We start from the raw sequence: 27,971 nt of genomic DNA, 5'->3' as shown, positions 1-27,971 counted from the left end.
TGAATGGTCCCAATAGGTGAAACCTAACTTAACAAGTGTATTTGCAGCACGCACATTCACCCCTAGAGGGCTATATTGTCACTACTGACACACATTGACATACAATAGATGTTTAATGTTACCCAACTCAATGGTACTCTATTACTCTATTTATTGACATTGGAAGGATGACGAGCTGAGTGGATTTGCTGGATTAAAACCTGTGACCATAAGGTCAAACACAGGCTCCTGTAGTGGATGCATTAGTCCACTGAGCCACAGACCCGCTTTAAAACAACAGCTGATTAGAAATGGAAGTGGTGCATAAATCGGCATGCCATGTGCAACAAAGCTGGGGCTGTGACAGTTTCAGTCTTGCTGTGTTTCTTTAGATTTATTTCTGTTAGCATTACTTTGCATGCTGGACAATGTAGGCTTACATCTGTAATCTGTTTTTTGCTCAGTGTGTGTGTGTTGATAAAAAAGTCAATCTCTGTGACTCCCAGTTTGCAATGTAAAAGGTGTATCTAGCAGTCTGTGTGAATGTGTTTAATGTTTTTATTATAAGATACTGAGTCCTCGGATGTAAGGCAGTAGTACCCCAATTGTATTAAGGTTAAGATAGAATTTGCTCTGATATGGAGGTGCATACCTCTATGTGTGTCCTAATGCAGGACAATTTTACATTTAAGTAAATGTGGAAAACTACTAGCTGCACTGCATTCTAGTGCTTGACCACTTACATTTATAATATTAAACAGGAATGTAATAGTACATATACTATCAATGCCAGAACTTAAAGAACACGATTTGAGAGTTCTGTTTCAGCATATGTTTTATGAAAGAAGAGTAGGAATTAAGCAGTTAGGTGAGAAAAGTGAGCAGTTGTTTGTTCATATTTATTTGTATGTGTACAGGATTAATATAGCTGAAAGTTAAGTAACAGAGCCCTGTACAAAACAGAGTGGTGAATAGATGGAGAGAACACTGAGGAGGGCCAGGGGATGGCAGAACAATTAATAGCGTTGATCCGCTTTGGCTATGCACACAAACCGGGGAATCTACAGAGAACTATTGGGAACCTGCATTCATATGTTCAAATTCTGGGAAGGGCTATTCAGCCTTTCAATACTGGGTAGAAATGGTGCAATATAAAACACATGTTGATATCATTGTAAACAATAAGCCATAATTGTCATTTTAAAACAGTTTTGGGATGCAGGATATGATATGGCATTTATAAGGCGCCTATACACAAGTGTTTCAAGGAGCCATCAATATGTCAGAAAGCTGTACGTGCAAGCCAGGTATGGTCAATTAGTCATGAACCAGAAGGACCTGCACAATTCCTGAAGGGAGAGGTAGCGCTACTGTGAGCTGTTCTCTGACCCTGCCTCCTTCATACAGGGCAGACATGTGGCAGGTCACCTACCAGTTATGATTAAGTCGCCCCTCACCACATCCATACTCTTTGCTCAAAATATGAATATTCATATATGGTCTGGATGGGTTTTTGTATGATTTGTGCACATCTCAAGTCATTTCTAAAAAAACTGAATATTCATGCCTTTTTCAGCCATGAACTTCCTAAAATCAAAATGTATATCCCATCTGACAGCATCTGAGTGCTGTTGCTGTTTCAAGCTACACACCACATTACTGAGTGCAACGTCAGCCTTCACCTTGAAGGTTCCAACTGATTTCCTACATTTTGATATGCTTGACATTTATTAGGAGCAAGCTACTAATCAAAAATAATGAAATAAGGTTGGTTAATGCATATGTTATTCCTTGGTTATATAAAAAGCAGATAAACTCCCCAAATAAATCTTGGTACAAATTCTCGTACTCATTGACATCACCACCCAAGTAGCTCTAGCCTTTTGGCCATTAACTACAAGCTGCTCTTGCTAGCATACATGTTGGAGACCCCTACTCTAAAGCAATGTAACTGATCTTGTATAGCATCAAGCTTCTGGCACGTTTGGGGTCCTCACTGCACATGATCATAAGTGAGACAGTGGGACTGGCATATGTAAAACCTGTGGTGCTAAAGGGGACTGATCGGCAGTAACCAGTTCCTGGGTACCAGTCTCCTCTATATGAGTTTGGCGTACAAACTTGAGAGTACCAGATCTGATAGACTACTTTGTTTTGAATGTGGTTAGCCAATGCATGGCTAAAGAGGTGATCTTAGTCATGGTATTATTAGTGTTGATGTGCAAATGACCAGGGCTGCAGCCGCTGTGTGTGGGGTGCAGGGGTTGTGTGTGCAATAGGTGTTGTTAGGAGGTCTTCGAATAGAGTTGGTTAGTGAAGGGAAGAATGAAGAAGGCCTACTAAGGCAAAACAAACTGCAGCCTTTCAATCCTATGACTGAACTCTTGCAGACCCATTTCACATTTAAACATTCAATCACTCTCCCTATCTCAGATATATGCATTGTACTGCAAGTACAACAAAACATCATCTGCACATTGGCAGATTGGAGGAAATGGGCAGTCCAGAAACTCCTTACTGTAAGCTACTTGCTAAGGTTTATGGGAAGTAAGGACCTTTGATTCCAATAAAGGGATTCTTTCAATTTGAGGACCACAGACACCCATTGCACCTTCCATGTTGGTTAGCAGGCTGAGAGTTGCCTCAAACCATGCTTTAACCTGCTCAGATGCTGTGCGTAGTGGTCTGTTGGGATTTCCGCCATAAGGGTTAGTGCAAGGGATTTGTGAGGCATCCATCAGGCAGTTGGGTCACAGGCCAGAATCTATGCTCATTTCTGAGAGAGGTCTATCCTATGTATGTCCACAATCCCGAACCTGTTGTTATACAGGGCAAATAGTCAAAGGCCAAAATGAAATTTGCCCAGTCCCCCACAGAAACAACTCAGGTTTTGAGGCTGCACAAGGTCTTTGGTTTCAGAGTGAAGCTGCAGCTTTGCAGAGGTGATTCACGATGATAGCAGGAGCAGACTATACAGAAGGTGTAGTGTGGAATCCTCAAAGTCCACCACCTTGGCATAAAAAGGTGTGGCGGCAGTAGTCAAGTGAAGGGAAGCCTGTTGGCAGTGAAAGAAAGTGATTTTGGGCAGGGGGTAACATGAACAGTCCAACTATCCTGCAATCTGAACTGTGCAGGCTCTCTGGCCCGTTGCTAGGTTAGGAGCTCTACTCATAAGAGTAAATAAGTGTCCAAACAAAATTGCGATAAGAGGACAGTTTAAACAATGACTTCTCGGATTTGTATTTCAATACCAAATGGTCTTAGAGGGAGCTTGAATCAATGAGAGCCAAGAAGCGGACTATTATGAATTATAATTGAAGCATCAACGTGTTGAATTAAGACTGTGGGAGAAAAAGAGCTGACTATCTTCTAGAACGTGTACTTCAAGTATCAAGTGTCCCGAAAATACTGTGAAAGAATGAAAGCTTGCCAACTGGAGTATAGATATTGTAGACTGAATAGAAATGTGTCCAATAAAGAAAGGTAGTGTCGGAAAGATCCGACTATTATTTCCGGCGCATTTTAGTTCAATACCAAATTGGATGGGGACTGTAAATCAGGTACCAGAATGTTGAATACTAAATATGAGAGTGCTCAGACACTAGCACCTAGTAAGTGTACTTCAGGTATAAAAGGCCAGGCTAGACACTGAATTCTATGAATCGGGGTGCAAGTGCCAGAGTCCTTTATGAAGACAATGAGAGAAGAGGAGGTTTGCAGCTTCATTGTGGGAAATGTAATTCTGGTAACAAAGCATCCCATAAAGATTGTTTGAGAGGGAAACCTCTAACCTTACTTTCTGAGTAAAATATTAGACGTGTACAAGATGTGTTGTGCACCACCTCCTTCTGTATTGTACCACTCCTCCACTCCTTGTATTTACATCTTCTCATCTTGTCGTTTGTAATCCAATTTTCTCTCCATCTCCATCTTCTTTTCCTCACTATTCGCACTCCCTTTTACTCTTCCTCTCGTGTTACTTAAGTAAAACCTACAACTACCTCATGGCTTCTGCAATACGCTCTGTAACATTCTATCCATACTGATATTTAAAAAAATAATTGAAAGATAATGAAGCTACACAGACAAATTATTTAGCAGCTTTTCAGAGATAAGGTAATTGGGTTATTGTTCTGGCTTACCTGGGTAAAACATTTGATTTCTGAAAAGACAACATTTCAAAATATGTTTAAGAAGAAAATTACTTCAAATGGTATTGGGTAGTCGCAGTCATGCAGAAATGTAAACACCAGTCCTATTGTATTGAAAAAATGGCACGTGTGTGACTCCTTGAGTATAAGGTATTTACGGTTTCCCTCTAGGAGCTTGACTAGCAGATGCTTTTCCAGGATGTAAAGATGAAGAGTATAGGCATTAACACCCCATCATGCTAGTTTAATTCTCATGTGATCCCAGAAGTAAAAATAAAAACGTGACAAATCACTGTGAAATTGGATGCTTTATGTACAGCTTAAATGACCACATGCAGTGAAGAAAATCCTTGCAAAGATGGCATCGATGTGCAGCAGTCTTCCTTGAATTCCTCTCCACTGGAGGCGAGTCTTCAAGTGACAGAGCTGCTACTTAAGTAACTGTCATATTGTCCTGGATCTAGGTGTGTGCCTGATCATTGCTACTAGCTTCAATTCGCTTCCCTGTCAGTGCCCAGTAGCAGTTTTCTTAGCATGCCATTCCTTACTTCGGTCAATCGGAATGTTTGTGTCATATGGCAATTGCTGGGGTGCGTTGCCTGGGTATGGAAGCAGAGGTATGGGACGATTGAACCCGCTCTTTGGGACATGGTGTCTTTTCTCTGTCACGTTGCCAGGACTACACACAGTAGATGCAGGGGGCACAGAACCCATTTATCTCAGTTAAACACTCTTTCAACATTAATATTGGGTCTTTGATCACACAACGAAGATTCATATGTTTGGGATAACACTGACTGGTGAGCAGCATCATTGTTGTGTAATCACAACCTGCTGCGATCAGAGGCTACTTCTTGTCTCTGCTGGTGTCAGAGGTTAGGGCCACTCAAGGGGAGGTAAGAGTGCTGATATCTTCATTTGTTCAGGCCTTGCACGACTGGTCATGTAAGGTCTCTGTATCATACTGGTGATTGTATCTTTTCTAATTTTGTGTCATGTAATACAGAATTCTGAGTGCAACGTGGGTGTCTTATTTCATACCAGAGACTTGTGGTTTTGGGAGGAGGTCTGTCGGCTTGAATCTGACTGTTAGTACACAGTTCGATGTGTTTTGAGTTCAAGAGAGATTATGAGATGGGATGGAGTTGCAGTGCAGCATTTGGGAGATGTGTTACTAATCCAATTGGGTGATTTGAATATGGAAAGTTTGTAGGTTTATTGATTATAAGAAGATATTTCAGTTGAGTTCTGCATCAAGCAGGCAAATGGTGTGTCTCAAGAAATGGTGTGATCAAGTGTGTGGTGACTAATAGTCAATGGGCCTCATTACGAGCTTGCTGGTCCGGATACAACGGTACCAGTAAGCATACCGGTACTGTTGTATCCGGAATGGGCAAACTCTGAATTGGGCTCGCGGGTGTCTTTCATGCCGCCAGGTCTGAACTGGCGGAATGAAAGGCACCCGCGAGCACAGCATGTCGGATGCACTGACCTCCCCAATCCCATTGATGCCTATGGGGCTCAAATGGGAATGGGCAAGAATGTTTTCCGCCACCCAGGAATGGGCAAATACTGAGTCTGGCAAGGCTGTAACGACCCGGTAATTGCCCATTTCTGGGTGCTGGAAAAAAATGAATACCGGCGGCAGCCGTGCCTGTATTACAGGTACGGCTGCGGCCAGCCTCCTAATGAGGCCCAACGGGCCTCATCATAAGGGTGGCAGTGACGGTATGAATGGTGCCGGTAAGGCACCGTCACCGTTCATACCGTCCCACCGCATTATGAGTTCAGTTTGTGGGTTCCTGACAGCCCGCCAGGTCTTACCTACACATTCTGCCCTATGGTGCAGAGTGGGGATCGGGAGCACGGCAATACCACCACCCGCGAATGGGCAATTATCGGCCCATTCATCTCATAATGGGCCGGTTATTGCCCAATCGCGGGAGGCGGTGCTGGTAGCAAGCGTGGCGGTAGCCGTGCCTGCCATACAGGCTTGGCTACCGCTATGCTCTTTATGAGGCCCAATGTGTATTTAGTTGGAACTCAGCTGTCCCAGAGACTTTAACTACAAATTGAATGGACTTTTGGAAAGGTCTAGATTGGCCCGTGTACCTGCAGAGTTCTCTGCTGGCGACTATGAGAGATACAGACACAGTTTAACCTAATAGCAGTCAGTAGGGTTCAACACAGTAGTGAGAACACCCAATTACGCTTGCATGATATACAAATACGTATGGACTATGAGTTTGTGAATGAGTCTCACTAACATATGTTCAGTAACTTTCCCAATCGCGTGTTTTTTTCAGATGGAACCATTCTGTTGCAGAAATCCCTCAATGGAAGCTCAGGGCTGAATCCTTTGAGGCAGTTGTGTTTAGGAGAGACATCAGGAAGAATATATTACTTTAAAACAATGAGTGTATGGTCAATACTTAGGCTGCAAAATGGGAAATGTTTAACATTGTGTGGGTTGTTGCACAGTTAATAACATTTGAGGTGAGGTAGGCAATACATGCAACCTTCATTCAATAAATCATGTTAACAACTTAAAAATGAAATCACTATTTCAAAATGAGTTCCTATTCAATAACTCATCAGCATTTCATTCACATAAGCAGAAAAATATTAGATGAACAAAGAAGTATGGACCGTTGGAAGGTTGAAGTACATGCAACGAAACCACAACATACAGTGTAGCCTTCACAAATACAAGTGACAGGTTGCAATGAAGAAAATTGATACAATGTGCAACTGCTATTTCAAATCACACACATTGCAATCTCTTGCGAATTGCAAGATCGCTCAGGTGGACAGTGAATTTTAAACCTTGCTTGCCGCATGCACATATATGCATACATGGTTTCTGTTCACTTGAGGTGATGTACTGGGTCTCCTTCCTATTTTCAAAGTAGAGAACCCACATCCCGTGATTCCAGACAGGATGGAGCTGGGTAAATTACACATAGGAAAGTCTTACATGTGACTAAATCTACTCAAATCCTGCATGCTCTAATAAAGCACTTGGGCTCAATTCCACCGCATCTCAATCCACGCCCATTTACTACACGTCCCTCCTTCCACACAAGAGGATGCAAAGCAATATTATTTTTCTATGACTCTGACTCTTCAATCCCCCATCCCACAACACCAGTAGATACAGTCTACACAGAAAAGTTCTCTCATCTCTCACAACATTCCTATTGGGACATATAATGCAATAAAGTTATTGAAGAGGTTTCCTAGTAGGGAAGTTCCCCCAAGAAGCTGGGAAATTCCAGCATATCTTGCACTGCCTGTCATGTGACTAACTTGTTCCCAGCCATTTTGACCTAGTGGAGGTAGCTCGCCAGTAGGGAAGTCTTCCAATTTCCAAACACCCAACTCCCCTACCAATTTTACCATGCAGAGTCCTCACACCGATCTCTCTATCATCCCTCTGGCAGACTGCCTCATGGGTAAATTACAGAGATTTCCCAACATGCAGTTCTTCGAAGGCCTCTTAATATGGGGGAATGTCACTCTGCCTGACATATAACTGACTACCTCACCACGGGTCATTTCCACCACCTGTTATGAATTAAAGTTGCTCCATATGCATTTCCCAAAGCAAAGAACCCTTCTCACCTCTAACTCATTCTCATCAATCCAGTTACCCAATACACAAGCAGATTCACCTTATTCTTATGTTTAATCAGAAATGCTTTCAGACAACGTTTAGTTACATCCCCTTTTGCAATCTGCACTCCACATTGGCCTTTCTGAACTAAATTGCTTTAAAATGAGAAGGCAAAGTGTTCGGCCTGGAGCCGAATAGATATTGTAAACCTGCAATTGAACCAGATACTTACTCAAAGCCAATGTTTGGTACACCCTTAGACAAGAGTGCCTCTTCTCCCAATCCACTCTGCTTTGGTGATCTCAACATCTGTCTTTAAAGACACTGAAAAATAAAGTCATACATTATAATGGATACGCCATTATCACAGAGCAAAAGATGATCCCACTGTGATATTTCACATACTAGAATTGGCCAACACATTTTTTTCAAAACGTTCTGTATGGCATAATTTCATCATAGATTTGAATTGATTTGATTTGATGAATTTTTATTGTGCAAGCCCAGCTGAATAAACTGTACCCGGGTACACGTTGTATCATAAAGTAGGCAGTAAAATAACTTAAAACGGCAAGGTTACTTAAAAAGATGGTTTGCATGAGGTCTTTAAAAAATATATAATTGGTGAGTCAAAATATTTCTGAGACTAATAGCGAAAGAATTCCAAAGATGAGGGCCAGGAAGAGAAACATCTGTTTACTCTATAAACATAACAAGATGCAGGGACAGTAATCTAATGTTGAAGCACAAACCTAAGGGCACGTGTTGGTCAATAAGGTGGAATGCTTTCAGACAAATACCTGTTGCCAATCCGTGAATGCATTCAAAAATGAGGCAAAATACTTTAAATTCAATCCTCTTTTTGATGGCAACTGATGTAGGGATCTCCAACATTGAGAAATCAGAGAAGACTTCCACACCTGAAAAATACGTTTTGCACAGCCTTAAAAATGAACTTTTTTTTACTCTGGCATGCTTGCTAGAATGACATTTGTGCAGTCAAATTTGGACTGACTAATTCACTAGCCACAAAAGGAAAAGCAAACAGTTTGAATCAGAGCTTATAAAAACGAAAGTAAATAATCTCCCCAGTCTGATGCTCACAGCCCAAATCAGACTGCCAATAGCAACCAAGATTTTTCACTTGGTAAGAGAAGAAAGTTAGGAGCTCAGACAATGGTGGAGGGGATGGCAGCCACAGTGATTAACTAAACATGTTGCTGTCCAAATAAGATGATCACTGTTTACAATGGATTTAGTTGCAACATCTTAAGGATCACATCATTATTTAACTTCTCCCATGTAGTTAACTATATTCTGAAAGGAAACTGTATGATTATTGACTCACAAGTAAATCTGCATATCATCAGCATCAGAGTATTGTGAAGGGCAATGTTAGAAAAAATAGACATCCAGAGCTGAATCTATATATGGAAAAGAAAGGGAGACAAAGACGTTTCTGGAGGTTGCACACTTGAAACAAGAATCAGATAAGATAGAGAACCTCCAAACTTAACATGTTGGGTACGCTTCTTCAGAAAGGAACAAACCCAGCCTATGTTGTGCTGAGAAACTCCTGTGACTTTGAACAGGCCACCAACTAATCCAACATGATTAAGAGGTTACAGCCTCCTTCATCTGCCTGTTTCAATATATCCTCTCACACAGCCACCATTTCTCCATTTCATGAGATGGATGAAAGCTTGACTGAAATATCTTGCAAATGTGACGTAACCACTTTCTGCAAGATTTTGGCTGTCTGGGATAATGCAGCTTTCGGATTTAGTGACACTGCGCAGGCCTATTGACTTTTATCTACATCTTTGAACGAATCCTCTGATTCTATTGCCTTGACAAAAGTATTGCCTATGATTTTATTCACTTTTCCCTTGTTTTAATTCTAAAGTACAAAGTATGTTTTAACTTCGGGTACATTTCTACTGGCGGGTACACTGTTAGTTTCGCAACACCGGTCTGTCAAATCCTAATGTACTTACCTTGAATTTGCTTGAACAAGTGGAATTGGTTGTGTGTAGTGTATTTACAGTGTGGTTTGGATTTAATAGAAGTGAAGTGTTTTGTGAACAGATGTTTTAAAAATAAATTTACTTATATTTTTTACCTGAAACCTTGAGTCAGTGTTTGCTTGAGTCACAGTAGTTGTATTCCTTTGTGTAATCTCTACTACTGCTCATTTGCTCTTGAGATAAGTCTGGCTGCTCAGCCACGGCTACCACTTTTTCTGTGTAGTACAGGCTTGTACCAAAGTTGAAATTGTACTGCCACATGTAGTCCTAATCTTGTGTAGTGGTCCCTAAGGGTACTGCACAGGATTCTGCCGAACTCTAGTTGTGTAGGAAGCGCAAGTGCTGATAGCAACGGGACTATCAGAGTGCCATGTTGAATTTTTGTTCCATGTGAGGTCAAGAATCCTCTCTCAGCCCATAGACTGCCAAAATGATGAACCACCCCAAATGCGTATTGGCTATCTATATATATATATATATATATATATATATATATATATATATATATATATATATATATATATATATATGTCTACGCTAAGCCCTTCAGAAATTTCACAAGTTTGGGTTAATGCAATAATCTCTGCAGCTTGCGGAATTCATTTACTCTCCACAACAGTGCTTAATGTGGTGAATGCATAAGCAGCGGTAGATGTACCATCCGGTAGTTTAAATCAGGAGCCATCACAGAATAGCTCCCCTTGTGGATTCCTTAAAGGTGTATCAATTAAACCAAATCTGCCCTTTGTTTCTTGTTCTGTAATAAAGAGGCAATCATGTGACATTTTGTCACTGCAATCCTTCTCTTGTGGAGAAGGCAATAGTTCAGCCGGATTGAATTTACAACATCTCTTAATTTGACTATGCAGAGCAAATAGAATCAGCTTGTACCTTGTAAATCGGCTGATGTGAGATGTTGCATCTGCGTTCTGTTTAATAGAATGTCTACGGAGTGGGGTACCATCACGGTTAAAAAGTGACCTAAAACCATACCCTCACTTTGTTTCACGGATGCAGCAGCAGCTACAGCTCTCAAACATCTCGGCAAAGCACATGCAACAGGGTCTAACGTGGAGAAAAAGTAGCCGCACAGCCTATTCTTGCCCCCATGTCAAAACAGCCAAAGCACATCCATCACGTTCATGCACATACAAAACAAAGCCTTTTTTGTAATTTGGTGTGCCCAAAACTGGTGCTGAACACAGCGCAGCCTTAAGCAAATGAAAAGCGTTCTGTCAATCTATGTTCCACGGTAAGGCAAAGAAATGTCCTTCTTTGTCAATGCCAACATAGGTTTTATCAACAAAGAAAAATTCAGGATCACTGCCATGCCTATTAAAGCTCTGACCTCCTTCTGTGTATTTGGAACAGACATATCAGAGATACTTTTTATCTGTTCAGGTGTCAGTCTTCTTCCCTCCTTCGACAGGAAATAGCCCAAATAGACGACCTCCTGTCAACAATACTGAAACTTCTTCAATGAAGCCTTATGCCCATGTTCTGCTAAATGAATTAGCAGCAACACAGTGCCCTCTTTGCAGGCATCTTCAGAATCAGCAGCTAAAAGTAGATCATCAACATATTGCAACAACGTGCAAGTGGAAGGTACCTCAAGCATATCAAGTTGTTCCTTCAACGCTCTACTATAGATACTTGTAGTACCCTTGTGGCACACAAATGAATGTGAATGAGCCTCCCTCTAGTGTGAAGGCGAACAAATATCTGCTATCAACATGCACAGGGATACTAAAGAAAGCATTTTTCACATCCACGCCACTAAAATGTGTAGCTGTGGCAGGAATCATAGTCAGAATTGTGGTGACATTGGGTACAATCAGAAACTGTGGAGCAAGAACCTTATTAATGGCGCACAAATCAATAATAAAACAAAACGGAATCGCATTATCCCCTTTTTAGTAAACTGGTCAAATCAGACTATTGCACACGCTCCCCGCAATTTCCTCAATTACACCACGGTGTACGAAATCAGAAATAATACTTTTCCAAGCCTGTTCACCTTCGACCGAAATCTTATACTGTGGAATACGCGGCAATTTAACACCTGGTTTCAACACAATTTTAACTGGCTCAACCTGTGAAATTCCAACATCATTGTCATTAACTGCCCATAAAAATGTGGGATCCTTATTCAATTTAGTTGGTAAAGGCATAGACAAAAATTGTGGAACAGAACTTTGTTGGGGCTCAATCATTAAGTGCACTCCATCTGGAGTCACAGCATTCCATTTCTTTAATAAATTCAATCCGAACAAATTTTCGCCACAATTAGTCATCAATAGAAATGGACAAGAATCAGTAAATGGTCCCAGTGAAATTGGTACCGGCCGAGAAACCGGACTAACCACCGGCATACCAGACAACCCTACATAAATGTTGTTCTGCACTGACAGTGGAATATCTGGAACCCGTGAATGATCAATAGAACACTTCTGTGCTCCTGTATTTATGAAGAAGAGATGCTCCCTATTCTCCAGCTTCATTTCAACGTAGGGCCCTTTCTGATCGATGGGAATAGGTATCGGTTCCAGACCCTGCTTTGAGCTGTCCTAATGGAACAGTATGTCTACAGATGCAAAATTCTCAGAAAAATAGACATTCGAAGGATTATCAAAAACATTCCCACTACTAACACTCTGTTGGTGATTATCTTGTGATGATGTCTGTTGGTTCTGTGCAAACTGATTTCTACCAGGACCCCTTATCCCAGGACGGCCTCTGGATCGTCTACCCATGGCACAATACGTAATATTTGATCTCTGCTGTAGGATCGGGCATTGTGCTCGCCAAGGACCCACATGTCTACAATATGCAAACTGGTTTGTGTGTACGGACCCAGTTTTGCGCCACCCTGTGGTGTAAATTGGCCTCTGAACTGCGCATTCCCACCTCTGGCTCCTCTAGCTATTTGCTGCAATAACACTCTAGTCTTCAGGTCTCCCTTCTTCTTTTCCACCTTCTCTTTCTCTGTATTAACCCTATGGTCATAGTACTGTGCCATATGTAACACTTCAGATTGTGATTTCGCTTGACAAGCACTCTCAGAAGTCATAATCTGTGATTGGATTTCAGGCAACAATCCACGCACAAACTTATCAACAAATAGGGCCTCATTACACGGTAGGCGGTAGGGATTTAACGTTACCGGTAATGGAATACTGGTAACGTTAAATCCCCATGCCAATTACGACCCGGCTCACCGCTATTAGCGGCACCGCTAAGTACGGTGCCACTAATAGCGGCCAGTCCGCGTGCGCGCGACCCTCCATCCTGTAAATAACGCCATGCCGTTAATAGCACACCATGACAAGCCAAGCAGACATGTCAATAGCGGCATGGTAAAGCCCCCAAAATCCCTTACCGCCATGGCTCTAATACTGGCAGCGCGAACCACCCATTAAGAGAACGGAGCATTTTTCCCACCGGCCACAGGTGGACACAATCAGCACAGGTGGAGGCAATGGACACTGTGGCAGCACAAAAGGAGCACACCACACCCCTTCACACACCCCTTCCCACACCAAGATGGTCCCAATACTAGCAGCATTACATGGGCTGGAGGACATGATTGCAGTGCAGCTGCAACAACAACAGGCAGCACAGAGGAGACGCAGGAGAAGGAAGAGGAGTAGGAGGAGGGCAAGACAGGCACAGCAAGCACCACCACAGCACCTAGTCATACCACAGAGGCAGCCACCAATCCCCAGGATCAGAGCCAGTCCATTTAACCTAACTCCTGAGCAGATACACACCCTGTACCATCTGGACCGGGATACCATCAACAGCATCGTGGACATGATACATGATGACATTGTGAGCCTCATAGACATCAGAACTGCCATACCCACTCTACTAAAGGTGGTGACCGTGCTCCACTTACTGGCCACAGGCACCTACCAGCATACAGTGGGGCAGATGCATGGCATCTCACAACCAGTATTCTCACACACGCTGAACCAGGTACTTGATGCCCTCCTGAGGCATGCACCTGAACACATATTCATGCCACGGACTGCCCAGGAGATTGCAAACACCAAAGTTGGCTTCTATTCACTGGCAGGCATCCCAAGTTGCATTGGGGCCATCGACTGTACCCATGTGGAATTGGTGGTCCCACGTCACAATGAAGTTGTCTACCGAAACAGGAAGCAATTCCACTCCATCAATGTTCAAATGGTATGTGACGCAAACAAGATAATTACACATTGTTGTGCCCGATTTCCCGGATCAACCCATGATTCCATGGTCCTGCAGAACTCAACCATCCCACGCTACATGGAGCAACAAGCCGGACAACGTTCGTGGCTACTTGGTGAGTAGCAGGGCAGGCACATGACAGTGTGATTGAGGGGGGAGATACATACTCCAACTGGGTGTGATTGGGGGGAGATAAATACTCCAACTGGGTGCGATTGGGGGGGAGATACATACTCCAACTGGGTGTAGGTTGTCGTCTGTAGGACAAATGCACAAACATATGTACGCCAATGTCCATCTGGGAAGGCCGCAATCTACCTGAGATGAACCGACATGCAAGTAAGCTACCCAACATAGCAAAAAATCTAGGTCTAGAAACATTGAACATCCATCCACATCCACATTGCACAACATTCAACACCACAAAATACACAAGTCTCCTACATGCCGTCGAGACAGTCATACAGAATCAGTGCTGCACAACCACAATAATGCAATGTGCCCTTGAGCGCATGCAAAGGGATCACCCCCACCCATAGCATTGTACCACGCACCTATAGTACTACTGAAGTGATGCCTCTCAGCATGGCAACATAAATGTTTGAATGGCAGTACACTAGCAGTGTGGTACCAGTTCTGCCTGGGCCCAGGGACACGTAAGATCGGGCTTCACCCAGGACATGTCAATTACTTTAGGAGGCATCAATGGGGCATGTTCACTTGCAGGGTCGAGCTCAACTTTGCACATTGCAGTCACACAGATCGTCTGCATGCATGCTGTTAATTGTGGATTTCAATCACAATACAAAGTCAATTTGTGTGACATGAACAGTCCGCTCTTGAGGTGAACAGTAACCAGACCTCATTCGTCCCCCCATGAAGGTGATGCCGACTATCCCCTGAAGAGGTGGCTGCTTACCCCTATAAGGAACCCACAGAACAGGCACAAAGCGGGCTACCAGCGTGCACATACCCGTACCTGCATCGTGATCGAGCAGACTTTTGGCCTTTTGTAAACACGGTTTTGGTTAATTAGCAGGTCTGGTGGCGCTCTCCTGTATGGCCATGAGAAGGTGGCCAAGATCACCATGGCATGTGTCATGCTGCACAATATGTGTATCAGACGGAATGTGCCACTGCCCCCTAACGTAGAAATAGAAGCACCTGATGAGGATGATGATGGTGATGAGGACGGAGTTGACGGGGATGCAGGTCATGCAAGATGGGATGGCCAGGAGGGACGTGCTTTGAGACAGCATCTGATCAACCAAATATTCTGAGTTAAATGTTTTCTTTTTGTAGGAATGGATATGGGTAGTAATACACTGGTGTCTATTTGGAAGCGCACAAGGGACCCTGTTACCAATAAAGTACACATACACAATGAAGAAGTCCAAGCCTGTGTATGGATCAAACACCAGTGTTTTAAGAAATGTAAAGATGTAAGAGTGCATGTCCCCAAACATCCCACCACCCTTCCCCCCACCCCCCACAACAACCCAAAAACACCCTTCTCCCCACCCCCCACAGCAACCCAAAACACCCTTCCCCCCACCCCCCACAACAGTTCCTTATGTGTCTGGCACATTGTTGTCGTCAAGCTATACACGTGGAAGCTTGACCATGCATTCCCTATTTGCCATTGCCACCACCAGCATTAGGAGGCTGGCTAGACATGCGTCTGGTGGTGCGTGAGGAGCGGCGGAGGGGGCTTGTCTTCCTCGAACTGGCGGATGAGGAAGTGGCTGACTGTCCTGGTGGTGGTGGTGGTGGGAACTGGCGGTCCATTGCGTCCGCTATCAGTGTGAGGACCTCCCTAAATTGCACAATCTCCCCACACAGCCTGTTTATACAGGCCTCCATCGCCTCCCTGGAGTGCCTGGCTGTCTCGGTAATCTCCGCCCTGAGACAGGCAGCCTCCTCCACATGCTGCCCAACCAGCACAGTTATGTACTCTTGGCGCTGGCTGATGCTGGCCAGGTCGAGGGCATTGTTGTGTTCTGGTGGTGTGGCTGCTGTGCCTTCTGATGCAACCAGAACAACAGGTGAAGCCACCGGTGGGCTACTGAAACCTCCCATGTTGTCCTCGCCAGGGACACTGGACCCAGGTGTCTGTTGTGGTGATGGCTCTGAGGTTCCAGGGGGGGTTGGTGTGTGCATCTCCATGTGGAAATCTGTCGTATCCTCCACATCTGAGAGTGGTGCAGTGGCTGCCGCCTCTCCTGTTGAACTAGTTGCAGGTGAGGGTGGGCCCTCCGTGGCTGGGATCTGTGGTGGTGGGTTCACCTCAGGAGATGGGGCAGTTGTTGGTGGTGTGGACAGTTGCATCTTGGCAGTGGTGCTGCACCGATGTTTGCCACTCTGCATGTGGACTCTTCTACATTTGCCCCTTGATGTCGTGGGGGTGTCCTCAGTGTCCTGGGTCCTTGATTTTTTACTTGCAGGGGGTGCCTGAGATGCAGTGCCAGTATCATCACTGTCTGTATGTGAGCCTGTTGGGGACAAAGAGGGGGATAGCATTGGTTACTGTTCTATGTACTTAATGCAGTATATGTTGATAATGCAGTTGTGGGCATTTGGAATTCATTGGTAAGGATGCAGGTGATGTGTCAGTTCAGTGGCTCATCCATGCATGGTTGTGTGTGGCACTTGTCTCTGGTGATGTGTGCATGTGTGTGTGTTTGGGTTTGACACTGACATGGCCATGGTTGTATGCATGTGTGGATGTTTGGGCATCCATAAGGTGAACCTGGGCTCACATTTGGGGGGACCTAAAGATTCACAGTGCATACTTTCATGTGTACACTCACCTCCATCTGAAGTGGTTCCCATGCCATGCTCCGTTGTCCCGACTCCCTCTATTGATTCCACTCCAATGAGGTTGGCACAGGTCTCTTCCCACTCCTTTAATTTAATGGGCGAATCATATCCACCTGCTGTGGCAATGTTGTGGTTTGCAGACAGGATGCTTCTGACCCGGAGGCCGAGATCATCCCACCGCTTTCTGCACTCACACACGTTGCGGGTGGTGGTGCCCACAGCACTCACTTTCAAGGCAACCGCTGCCCAGATTGCCATCTTTCGTATAAGGGTCTCCCGACGCATGTCGCTCGAAAAGACCACAGCGCCATTAGCAGCAAGGGTCTGTGTGAGCATTATTAGCTCCTCCGTGGTAAACTTTTCCTTGTGCTGCCGGTCCGTTTTTTTTAACAGCCTTAGGCATGTCGAGGGTGTCCCTGTGGATTTCCAATTGCAAAATACTCAAAACAGGTCCAGGGGGCAGAGGATGGCAATGGATTGTGTTTTTAAAGATGGCCGTCGTGCTCCTTCCCGTTCCTGTGCGATGATGCTATTTCCGGTTCCGCAATTTAACGGTCACCGCTATTTGCATGTAGCGTGAGGGCGTAGGTGCTATCTGCACTTTCGTCGAAGCCGGTAAGGGACTTTTTGGGGACTTTAGTGGCATGGCGGTAGGGTCATTACCGGCATGGCGCTATGCTCGTGTCTGCGTACTCGTAATTGTACGCTATTAGCGCCCTCTTGCAAGGGCAGACACGTTAATAGCACCATGCCGGTGATTTGCGATTTTTACCGCACAACGTGTAATGAGGCCCATAGTCTCTTTCCTGGCTCTGTACTTAAATCTTTACCACTAAAATCTGAAAATACTTGCTCAATTCTGTTAAAATACTTTGTCGCACCTTCTGACTTCCCAAGCATGCAAGCAGTAAGCTTATCCCATATAAGTCGTTTTTCAGGAACCAGAGTTTTTAATTTAGTCACTATTCTATCTGGCAACATCAGTATCACCTGTGGCGGTTTTCCTCCGGCATTTCTTTCCCCATCTGCTTATACTAAGGCATCCCATGTATCCGTTACACTCACATGGTCTCCGCGGGGGCGTTGGGGCACGGTTGGAGCCCTCCCTTGACTCGACTCCTCGGAATCGCCTTCCCCTCCAGATGGTAGCTGGACCTGCTGCTCAAAAGACGGGTGTTGTCCCTGAGTGAAAAGGAGAGGCAATGAAAATGGAGTGGGGGTATTGTGATTTCCCCCAGCCCTTTCGTGCCAAAATACAGTGTGCAAGTGCTTTCCCATACAAGCTCACCTGTAGTTTTGTAATGTTGAGCTATCCGTCCTGCTTATCCTAGCAGGGGCACGTAGAACGGACCGAGTGGCTTCACTGGTCCAAGGGAGTGTTGATCCAGACCAGCTGCACTTAGTAGGTAAGTTTTTTGTTATGATTATTGTTCGATTAAACTGTCTGTATTTCGTCTATTAATAATTCTTGCAATGTCTCATTCCATCCCCATAGGTACAGAGAAGTAAATCGGGACCAAAGAAAGTCTGGAAGTCTCTAGAGGCTGACAGAGTTTCAACAGTGACAGGTAAGTTGGTCTTTATAAGGAAACCCTAGTCTCTGGTATGGTGCGGCCAAGCATTCGGTATGCACGTGAGTTCTAACCTGGTGTGTTCTTTATTCCCTCGTAGGTGCAGGCCGACGATGAAGAATGGCGCCTGGATGCTCGATGAAGATCCACAGTTGCAGGATGAAGTTACGGCGGAGGTAATGGAGCGAAGAGGATTTCCGGGTAACTGGGTGCCCGGATTAGGTAAGATGAAGACTCCGACTTCGCCCGTGTGGAATGCAGGTAAGATGAAGACTCTGACTCTGGTCATGATGGAATGCAGGTAAGATGAAGACTCCGACTCTGGCTGTGATGGAATGCATGTAAGATGAAGACTCTGATTCCGGCCGTGATGGAATTCAGGTAAGATGAAGCCTCTGACTCCGGCCGTGATGGAATGCAGGTAAGAAGCTCCCTCAGCGATGTAGCGGCAGGCAGCAGGTAAGGAGCGCCCTCAGCAATGGAGTAGCTGGGTTCAGGTGAGTAGCGCGAACAGCGATGTAGCAGCAGGCAGCAGGTAAGGAGCGCTCTCAAAGATGTCTTCCGGATGAAGTTGCAGGAATCCAGTGATGCACAGGTAAGCACAGCGGAGAGCGTTACACTACTGGATGGGCTGGCCTTATATAGGCTGGGTCAGGCCCCTCCCTTTAGTCCCGCCTACTGACTCCACCTTGCCCCTCCCTGGGAATTTGTCACATGCTTTCCAGTTCTGTTCTAGGGCCACACCCAGCCCAGCTGCGCACGCCCTTGACACAGTGTGTGCAAGGCACACTTTTACATGGGCCTGGCGCCAGAGGTGCCAGGACTGGGTCCAATTGGACTCTGGGGATGAGGAAGGACTGGCCCCTTGTCTAGTGGCCATGACAGTATCTCCCATCCCTGCCTGATCATCTACAGTTCTAATCTGCTTCCATAAATCAGCAGGAAGGATCACGGGAAACAAGAAATACATATCACCCAGCGTGAAAAACAACGAATGATAGACATATTCAATTTCTTTATAAAATCCTGTTGGATTCTTCTGAATATCTGAAATTGATTGCCTAATGGTATTCACTTCCTGTCTAGAAAACGGACATGGACAAACTGTGAGACATAATGTGCTTCAATAGTGGTGGCAGGTGTTCCTGCTGCAGTGTTAGCAGGAATCTCTACTTTCGGAAAAAATGTCAGAGGAACCTCCCTCATCGGCAATTGTAAAGTAGGCAAATCTGAGCGTCTATTAAGCAACAAGGCCAAATCGAGTGACAAAGTAGTCAAAGCAGTATCGGGCGAAAATGTGCTTTTATAAATAACCATAAAATCTGTGGGACAACATACTTTTCTCTTAAAAAAATAATCTTGCAAATCCTTTCCTTTGTGTTGCTGCAGCATACTGACTAAACGTGTCATGCACTTCAATGGCAGAAATGGAAACATCTGAAATCCATCTAAGAGCGTCTCTTTTGCAAATGCGCATTTCTTCACTCATTTGTTTCAATGGGGGTAGAAATCGCTTCTGCACATATAAAGCTTGCCATTCATTACCATCCATCTCATCTTTCTGTAACCGATCTAGCTCCTTTTAATCTGAAATACCTTCTCTACATGCTCATATACTATCTCCGCAATGTCCCTTCAGTGGGCAAGGACATTCAAATCCCTCAACCCCTGTGGGACATTCATTTCTGTCAAATCACTCCATATAGCAACTAAATACTTTCCCATCTGTTCTATCAAAATATTCTGTTCAGGAATACGCCTCTGGTCAGAAATCACAAACTAAAACAGCCAATTCATCGACCTCTTCTATGTACTTTTTATCCCGCATATACAATTCTCTCTTTCTGTCTTTAGATACTGTGCTACGAGTCACTATTCTTGGATCAGCTACGACCCCTCCAACAACTACAGGTGGAGCAGAACCACCTGGCAAAAAGAGTTCATACAAATCTTGTACAATAGGTAGCAGAGGCAATACTGCTGGTGGTGCAGACGGAATTATGGGGATGGCAACTGTTGGCATGGGTGGAGGTGCAGGAGGAGGAACAACAACATGAAGAAGTGGAACAACAATGGGGGAGGCACATAAGGAGGTGGTGCAGTTGAAACAATTATTTGTTCATTCAATAATTTATTAATTCATCTGATGTATGAAAATCCTGAGAGGGATATATCTTTTGCACATCTAGTTGTAAAGCCCTATCCATACCTCTAATGGATTCTGACTGTTTCTGCTGATCATGCAATAATGCTTTCTCAGCATTCGTCATGTATCTATGTGCATGCTTTTCTCTACTTTTGAGTTGCTGCATAGCTTCCTTTCTCAACAATACAGATTCTAAATGCTCTAGGCGGGCAATTTCAAAACTACCATAAACTGGCCACTGAAGTTTGGAACCATGTCTGGTCTGTCTGTGCCAAATTTCATTAAATACGATAGCTCCCTGGCCATAACTACAATACATTAAATTAGCCGGCGACCCTTCGCATGGCGCTGGTTGTCCTTGTTTCAAAGATTGTCTTACCTTGCGGAATAATACCCTGAAACAGGGTGACAATTTCCCAGGCATAGGTAAATCACGATATTACCTGGCTACGTTTGTTTCTGCAAAGACAGCACTTGCAACAAATATCAGGATTTATAGGAATCGGGGTACGACTCACCTGATTTCAATCAATCAATGGGTCCGATCGGACATCAAATCGTCGTGGCTGGTGTTTTTCAACAAAAAGGCCTCGACACAGAAACCATCATCATGATGTCCTACTAAATGCTGCTCACCATCCAGGGATCGGGCGTGTAGTACTGCGGAGGAATCACATCTCACTTTGCAGGGGCCTCCGTCACTCTGTGATTTCGGTCCGGTAGCCTCATCTTCGTCTAGCGATGTGATGTCATTCTTGAAGGTCCCTATTCGGGCGCCATCTGAAAGATAAAAGAATATCGAGGCTTAATGCTACATATTATAAATACGCCAGTCACAAGGTCAAAGTATAATGTACATTTATTAACAGGCAGCTGTCTGGCTCGCAACACCCCGCAATGTGTGCAAGCAAACACTGTGAGATGAGAGAGTGCTGGACATTTCAAAAACACAAGTATCCACAATCTCGGATACATCGTCCAGCCCCTCTTCGTGTAATACATTTACCTAGGGTTAATAGCCTTTCCATATAATTAATTCATGTTTTAACATCTTTACATAGTTTGTTGTTTTCCCTTAAATATTTCACATGTTTTCCAAACATAAGACACAAAGGTAACATTCCTTATTTTGCTTGCTTATATTTGTCTATCATTTGTTCTTGAGTTTAAAATCAGTTTAGTTTCAAGGAGTGAAAACAAAGATTTATGCAAGAAGAGCACATTCAACTATTCATCATTCTACTTTGCTGTTTGAAGAGAGAAGGCGCTATTGGAACAGATGGTATCTAAATTACTGATTAGTACGGCTTTTGTTTAACTCCAAGGTATCTCAATGTAGGACCAACAATCCACTTCAGCAGCTTCAACATTCTTTTCTACATTTATTTATTTATTTATTTATTCGCATTTGTTAAGCGCACAGAATCAGCCCTGAGGCATCGTGGCGCTGGTTACAGAATAGCGCTGGTTACAGGGAAAGCGCGTCTTAGTTACAGCATACAGAGGCATACATGCATACAGTTTGGGCAGTAGCAATAGTTAGCAGTGTGTGCCTGAATGGCAGTAGGTAGAGGAATTCTAGTTAAAGAGAGAGGTTTTGAGTTTTTTGACATTGACATCATGGAAACATTGCAAAATTCGTTTTGCTTGGCTGGAGCCAAAGACACAATCCTAAACATGGGACAGAAAGCAAGAAGCAATCAAAATGGCAGATAACTCAAAATGGCGGTGTAGTCAGCCTGTTTCAGGTTCATACAATGCAATTTATAGTGCAATGCGAATGTGCTCAGGCCAATCGTTTACTATCAGGCGGTATTCATGCAAAATATACTTTTATAAACCCTCCTTTTGGCCTAAGTCAAGAGCATTGCCCAAACATTAGCATCATCCGAAAACCACATATCATCATCAGAGCATCCTGAATTGCTATCTTCAAAAACATTGATGGCCATTAATTCCTGTATGGTGATCTCCTGTATTACCAAGGCATTATTAACTTTTCCCGTCCTATGTGTCTTAGGTTCTAGTTTTCGAACTGCTTGTGAACAACTTCCCCCTATCATGGAACAGATGACAGGAAGACACTGTATGCAACAGCTGATCAAAATGGCAGATAACTCAAAATGGTGGCGTAGTCAGCCTGTTTCAGGTTCATTCAATGCGATAAATAGTGCAATGGGAATGTGCTTAGGCCAGTCGTTTACTATCAGGCAGTATTCATGCAAAATATACTTTTACAGTCCAGATCAAGACATAATAGGCCAAGTATAGCCTCCAATACAAAGGCACTGCCAATTTTTACAAGGTAATCAGTCATTTTCAGTCCTTCCTTGTAAGTTCCAGAAACTGCCCACACGGGTACACGTTTGATTATGGGGACATTTGACCTTACCACTTTCTTATCTGTACAAATCTTTCATGTGCATTTAAACTATCACATCTTTTGCTCTCCACCCTCATCTGATGCCCTGTTCTTTTCTCTTGCAAACTTAAGTCTGGATACCCCTCTGGATAACCCTTGTAGAGCCACAATGCAACTCTCTCTTGACAATCCTCAGTGCTGTAACTCCTCCATGGTGATGATTGGCACAGTATAAATACATATACAACATGTCAACATGTTCCATATAATAACCATATGCAAAATACAGCCACATATGGCCATGTCTTGCCAACATATGCTATGTGCAGCCTCACATTACCAGTTGCTGAAGTGTTATGCCATATTGCATCAGAGTTACAGTCATCACATGCATAATGTTTCCTCACATGGTCAGCCACTTTCGATCCTAAACAAAACTGTGACATATGCCCAAGTAGTGCCATTGTATGTGGGGTATCCCCTCATATTCCAGGTGAAGTTATCATAGGTGAGGTACAATAGCCCTGCCCCAGCTGATGTCAACACATTCCAAGTGCAATCTCATATTTCAAGATTGATGTCTACTAACTGTTTGGGCATTAATCAGGCTGAATCTAAAATAAAAATGATCTCATCCTCCCAAACATTTTGGAAAGAGTTAACCTTGTTTGTGTATCTCTCTCATTGTAGTTGTACTATCCAAGTTTTGGTCAGGCAAAGTCCATCGGCATTTTTCTGAACTCCTCTCTCTCTGTCTATGGCACTGTGTGTTAGTCGTTTAATTAGATCCATCCATTTTGATCTCATGGTCCTTAGACTACTTTATGGTCATTCCTATCTCACTCTGCCTGTACTACTCTAGCGAGGGCCATCATTAGGTCCAAGCATGTAATTGCTTATAGGCAGACTAAACTAAATATGTATTTATTTATTTTTTATTTGTATAGCGCACATCAGCCTGTGGGCATCACAGCACTGTTACAGAGGAAGATAAGCTGCAAGAATACATATCAGGTGTACACAGTTCATATGGTTACAGTAAACATGTGTGTGCTTGACCGAAAGGGACACATGTGTATGCGCAGAGGTAGTTCACACAAAGTACAGTTGTATGCATATACATGTAGGAGGATGCGGCTCGTATGGTTACAGGGAGCGTGAGTACTCATGGCCAAGGAGAGAAGGGTGAGCAAGGTTATTCAAACAGCCAAGTTTTGAGGGCTTTGCGGAATGCAAGGTGGGTTGGTTCATTCCAGAGGGTGGCTGGCCGGAATTTCTACTGTCTTGCAGAGATGAAGAGGGAGCTGGCACTCCTGCTCTGTAGCGTTTAACTCTGGGTACAATGACTGGGTGGGAGTATGGTGTTCTGGTGGGTCGGGACAAGCCAGCTCTGACAGTGTTCGAGGACAGTTGGGGGAGGGTGTATGATTGATGCACTTGTGTTTGATGGAGAGGGTTTTGAATAGGACACATTCTTTAAAGGGAAGCCAGTGTGCTTCACGTCTTGCTGCAGTAATGTGTTCTCTTTTGGCGATGTTAAGGGTAGTTCAGAGTGCATTGTTTTGGATTATGTGGATTTTCATCAGGTTTTATGAGGATGTACTGGTAAGGAGGACGTTGCAATAATCCAGTCTGGAGCCTTTTATCGCTCTTGCAATAGAGAGGCATTGTTCAGTGGTGTGGAATGGTTTGGTTGCGTTAATCAGCTTAGTGTGGTAGGTTACTGAGGAAACGATAGTGCTGACTTGTCATGACATGGAAAGGGTGACATCTAAATAGACTACAAGGGTCTTGACAGAGGGGGAGACAGGGATCTGGATGTTGTCGATTGTACAGGAAGTGTATTGGTTGTTGAGCTTTTTGCGGGTTTCCTGGGGATCAACCAAGGGGATTTCTGTTTTGTCCCCATTGAGGCAGAGTCAATTGGCTGCCATCCAGGCCTGAATGGTGGAGTAAACTAAGTTGAGGGCCTTGGCATCTGTTTTGTAGTTGCCAGAGAATGGGAAGAGGACTTGGGTGTCATCAGCATAGCCCAAGATGTCAATTAGTGGCTTGGTAACAATATTGTAGAGCGTGGGAGAGATACAGGATCCTTGCAGGACACCGCATTGGATGGTGGCTGGGACCGCACATGCCTAACGTGAGAACACTCTCATGGCTCTACCTTCCAGGAATTATGTAATCCAGGTTTGGGGAGAAATGGGCTGAGGGGGTGAGGTGATTGAACAGAAATTTGTGACCTGCTAAATCAAAAGCAGCAGATATGTCTAGGAGGAGGAGGAGGGCTGCTTGTCTGCATCCTTGATCTCAAACAGCTGATTTTTTTAAATTGAGCAAAGCCGACTCCATCCCATGACGTGGGCGAAAGCCAGATTGTCGAAGACCAAGGATGCCATTGGATTCAAGGAAGTGTTGGATTTGAGTGTAGGCTGCTTTGTCTACGATTCTTAAAATGAAAGGGACTGTTGTTATGGGTCTGTAATTGTTGGGGGAGGCTTGGTGTAGTGAGTTTATTTAGAGTGAGGTTTTTGAGGTTGTACCCATGCTTCCTTGAGGCAAGGGGGACCAGTCCTGAGGTAAAAGAGGCATTAATAAATGCTGTGATTAGCAGTGCCAGGGATGCAGCACAGTCCTTGATGGGAATGGCTGGGCAGTGATCACCTTTACAGTTAGATGGTTTGAGGTGTTTCAGGAGGGTAAGGACCTTGGGATCCGAGGCGTACTTGAAAGTGAAGAGGGGGATGTCCTGGGAGGCAGGGTGGTGGTGGGTGTTGCTGGAAGTGTGGTGAGGGCATTCTGGTTAATTAGGATTCTGGTATGCAGGAGGTCTAGTTTGTTAACCAATGGCGGTTGGATATTTGAGCACCAACCTTCATCTTTAGAGATAACATGCATGGTGGGTGCTGGTGATTCTAGCTCCCTGAAAAGGGCAACAATCTCTTAAGTTCCAGATTTTGTGTTGGCGATCCTGGTATTGTAAGAGGCGGTTTTGGCTACGATGATTGCCTTTTTGTATTGGACAGCTATCTTAGTAAATTCTAGTTTGGTGGATTCAATGGGGTTGGCTTGCCAAGTGAAGAGGTTGGTGTGTTTCATGGTTCAGAGTTCAAATGCTCCGGGGTAAACGATGAATTGGCATTTCTGACGGTTTTAGCTTTCTTTGCTGACAGTGGGGCTATGGCATTGACTGTTTTTTTAGTACTGAGTTGTAAATCTCAGCTAAGGCTGTGGAGTCATTGGAGAAAGGAGGTCTAAGGGCAGGATCATCTAAGTATGGCAGTAGCTTCTCTTTGGTTAGCTTATGTGAGCTCCGGATAAGGGTGGGCGGTAAGGGAGTTGTTGGGGGTTTTAGTTTATTTGGCATGGGGATGGAGAAGAGGAGAATGTGGTGGTCCATCCAAGGATCATGGGAAGTTGAAGCTGATGAACGGGGAGCAGTTATGGTCAGCTATCCAATTCCGGATGCATCCTTTTATGTGCGTGGGGTTCATGATAGACTGTTTGAAGCCTAGTGTGTTTACTGCTTTGGCAAGGGATTTGGTGTTATCTTGTTAACGTTTGCAAATTCTACAAACTGTTACTGCTCGCATTGTTATAAATTAAGTCAAGAGAGACCTTGTGACTCTGGTTTTGAAAAAGCTCCACTGGCTTCCAATCCATGCCAGAATTAAATTCTAACTGTTAACTATGAGTCATAATACTCATTATGGTACAGCTCCTTTATATATGAGAATGCAGTTTTCCCAGTGATGTTTTAAAGGCCCTCTTAAATTATCATTGTGTCTTTTTCTTCCCGTTCCTAGGTTTCATATAAAGAGGGCCTCCAGGAGGTCCTGCGTGGTTATTGAAATTAAGATTTGGAATAGCCTTGCCTTGCATAATAGGGACATTCATAATCTTCTTCAGTTTTAGATGAGGGTGAAAACTCAACTGCTCGACTCTTCTTTACAGTTTTGTACAATGTGTTGTTTCTCCCTCATTCCTTCCTAGTTTTTAGTTTACTGGTTTTGCGCACCGAGTAACCTTTTCATGGTAATGCCCTCTCTCATACTGAAATTGAAAATGGGTGCCAAGTTGCTGCCATATTATGGCATCTACAGCTCCACATGCCACATAGTAATAGGCAAGTTGCCGTTTTACATGCACGGAACCTGTAATCATATTCAGCGTTCAACCTCAAATACATAGGTATTGTTATCTTATGCAAGGTAACACCACCAAGACTAGGGATTGTGTGAAACATTGTATAGCACTGTACGGCCTAGCTGTTGAAACTACATGGTCATGTTGATTGTTCAATTCTGAATTCATCACTCACGCACATTACTCGGCACCGTAAGCCCCTCAAGACCATCGTCTTTGCTTCTGCCTTCTCTCTTCTCCCCTGTTTATCTGCTCTGCTTAGGCAGTGTGCACCTGGTTAACCTCTGATTTTGGGTCCAGGTACTTCCCACCCTGTCACGCACCCACACTGCCTCCTGACAACCCTTGCACTTGGGGCTGTATCTGTAACCCTAGAGTACCCCCCTTCCCTGCAAATGCCTTAAACCTAGCACTTGCTGGTTGCACTACCATTTGTTGTTGTTTCTTTTCATTCCTATGTGCAGCAGTTTCCCCTCTTCCCCCCTTGCACTTTCCCCCTCCACTCCCCCACTGCACTTGCGCATTCTCAATGTCACTTGGCCTAGTAAGATTGTTGTTTTTGCTCTCCCTTGTTCCCCTCCATTGCTTCGTTGCGCTCTGAAACACATGTGCATGAGCGTGTTATAAATAAAATATCAATATCAATACTCCATACTAATTATACAATCCCAGAACTGTTGAATTACTATGTACACAATATTTGTTATATGTACACTGTAAACATTGTTACTTCAGTGCTTCCATATTTATTTAAATCATCCCTAAGACATGGTAAAATTGGCAGCTTAATATATTACAGCTAACTGTTACAATGCCAACATGAAAAAAGGCAAAGAAAATCTACATGGGAGTTATTTTGCCATGATATGCCTCGGTGAATCAGCAAGGAACACAGTGCAAGCATTCCGCAAATTAGCCATTTTATTAAATAGAAAGGTTGG

The sequence above is a fragment of the Ambystoma mexicanum genome, chromosome 2q (assembly GCF_040938575.1).
Source record: "Ambystoma mexicanum isolate Mex_15411 chromosome 2q, UKY_AmexF1_1, whole genome shotgun sequence".
NCBI lineage: Eukaryota > Metazoa > Chordata > Amphibia > Caudata > Ambystomatidae > Ambystoma > Ambystoma mexicanum.
This window is presented reverse-complemented; position numbering follows the sequence as displayed.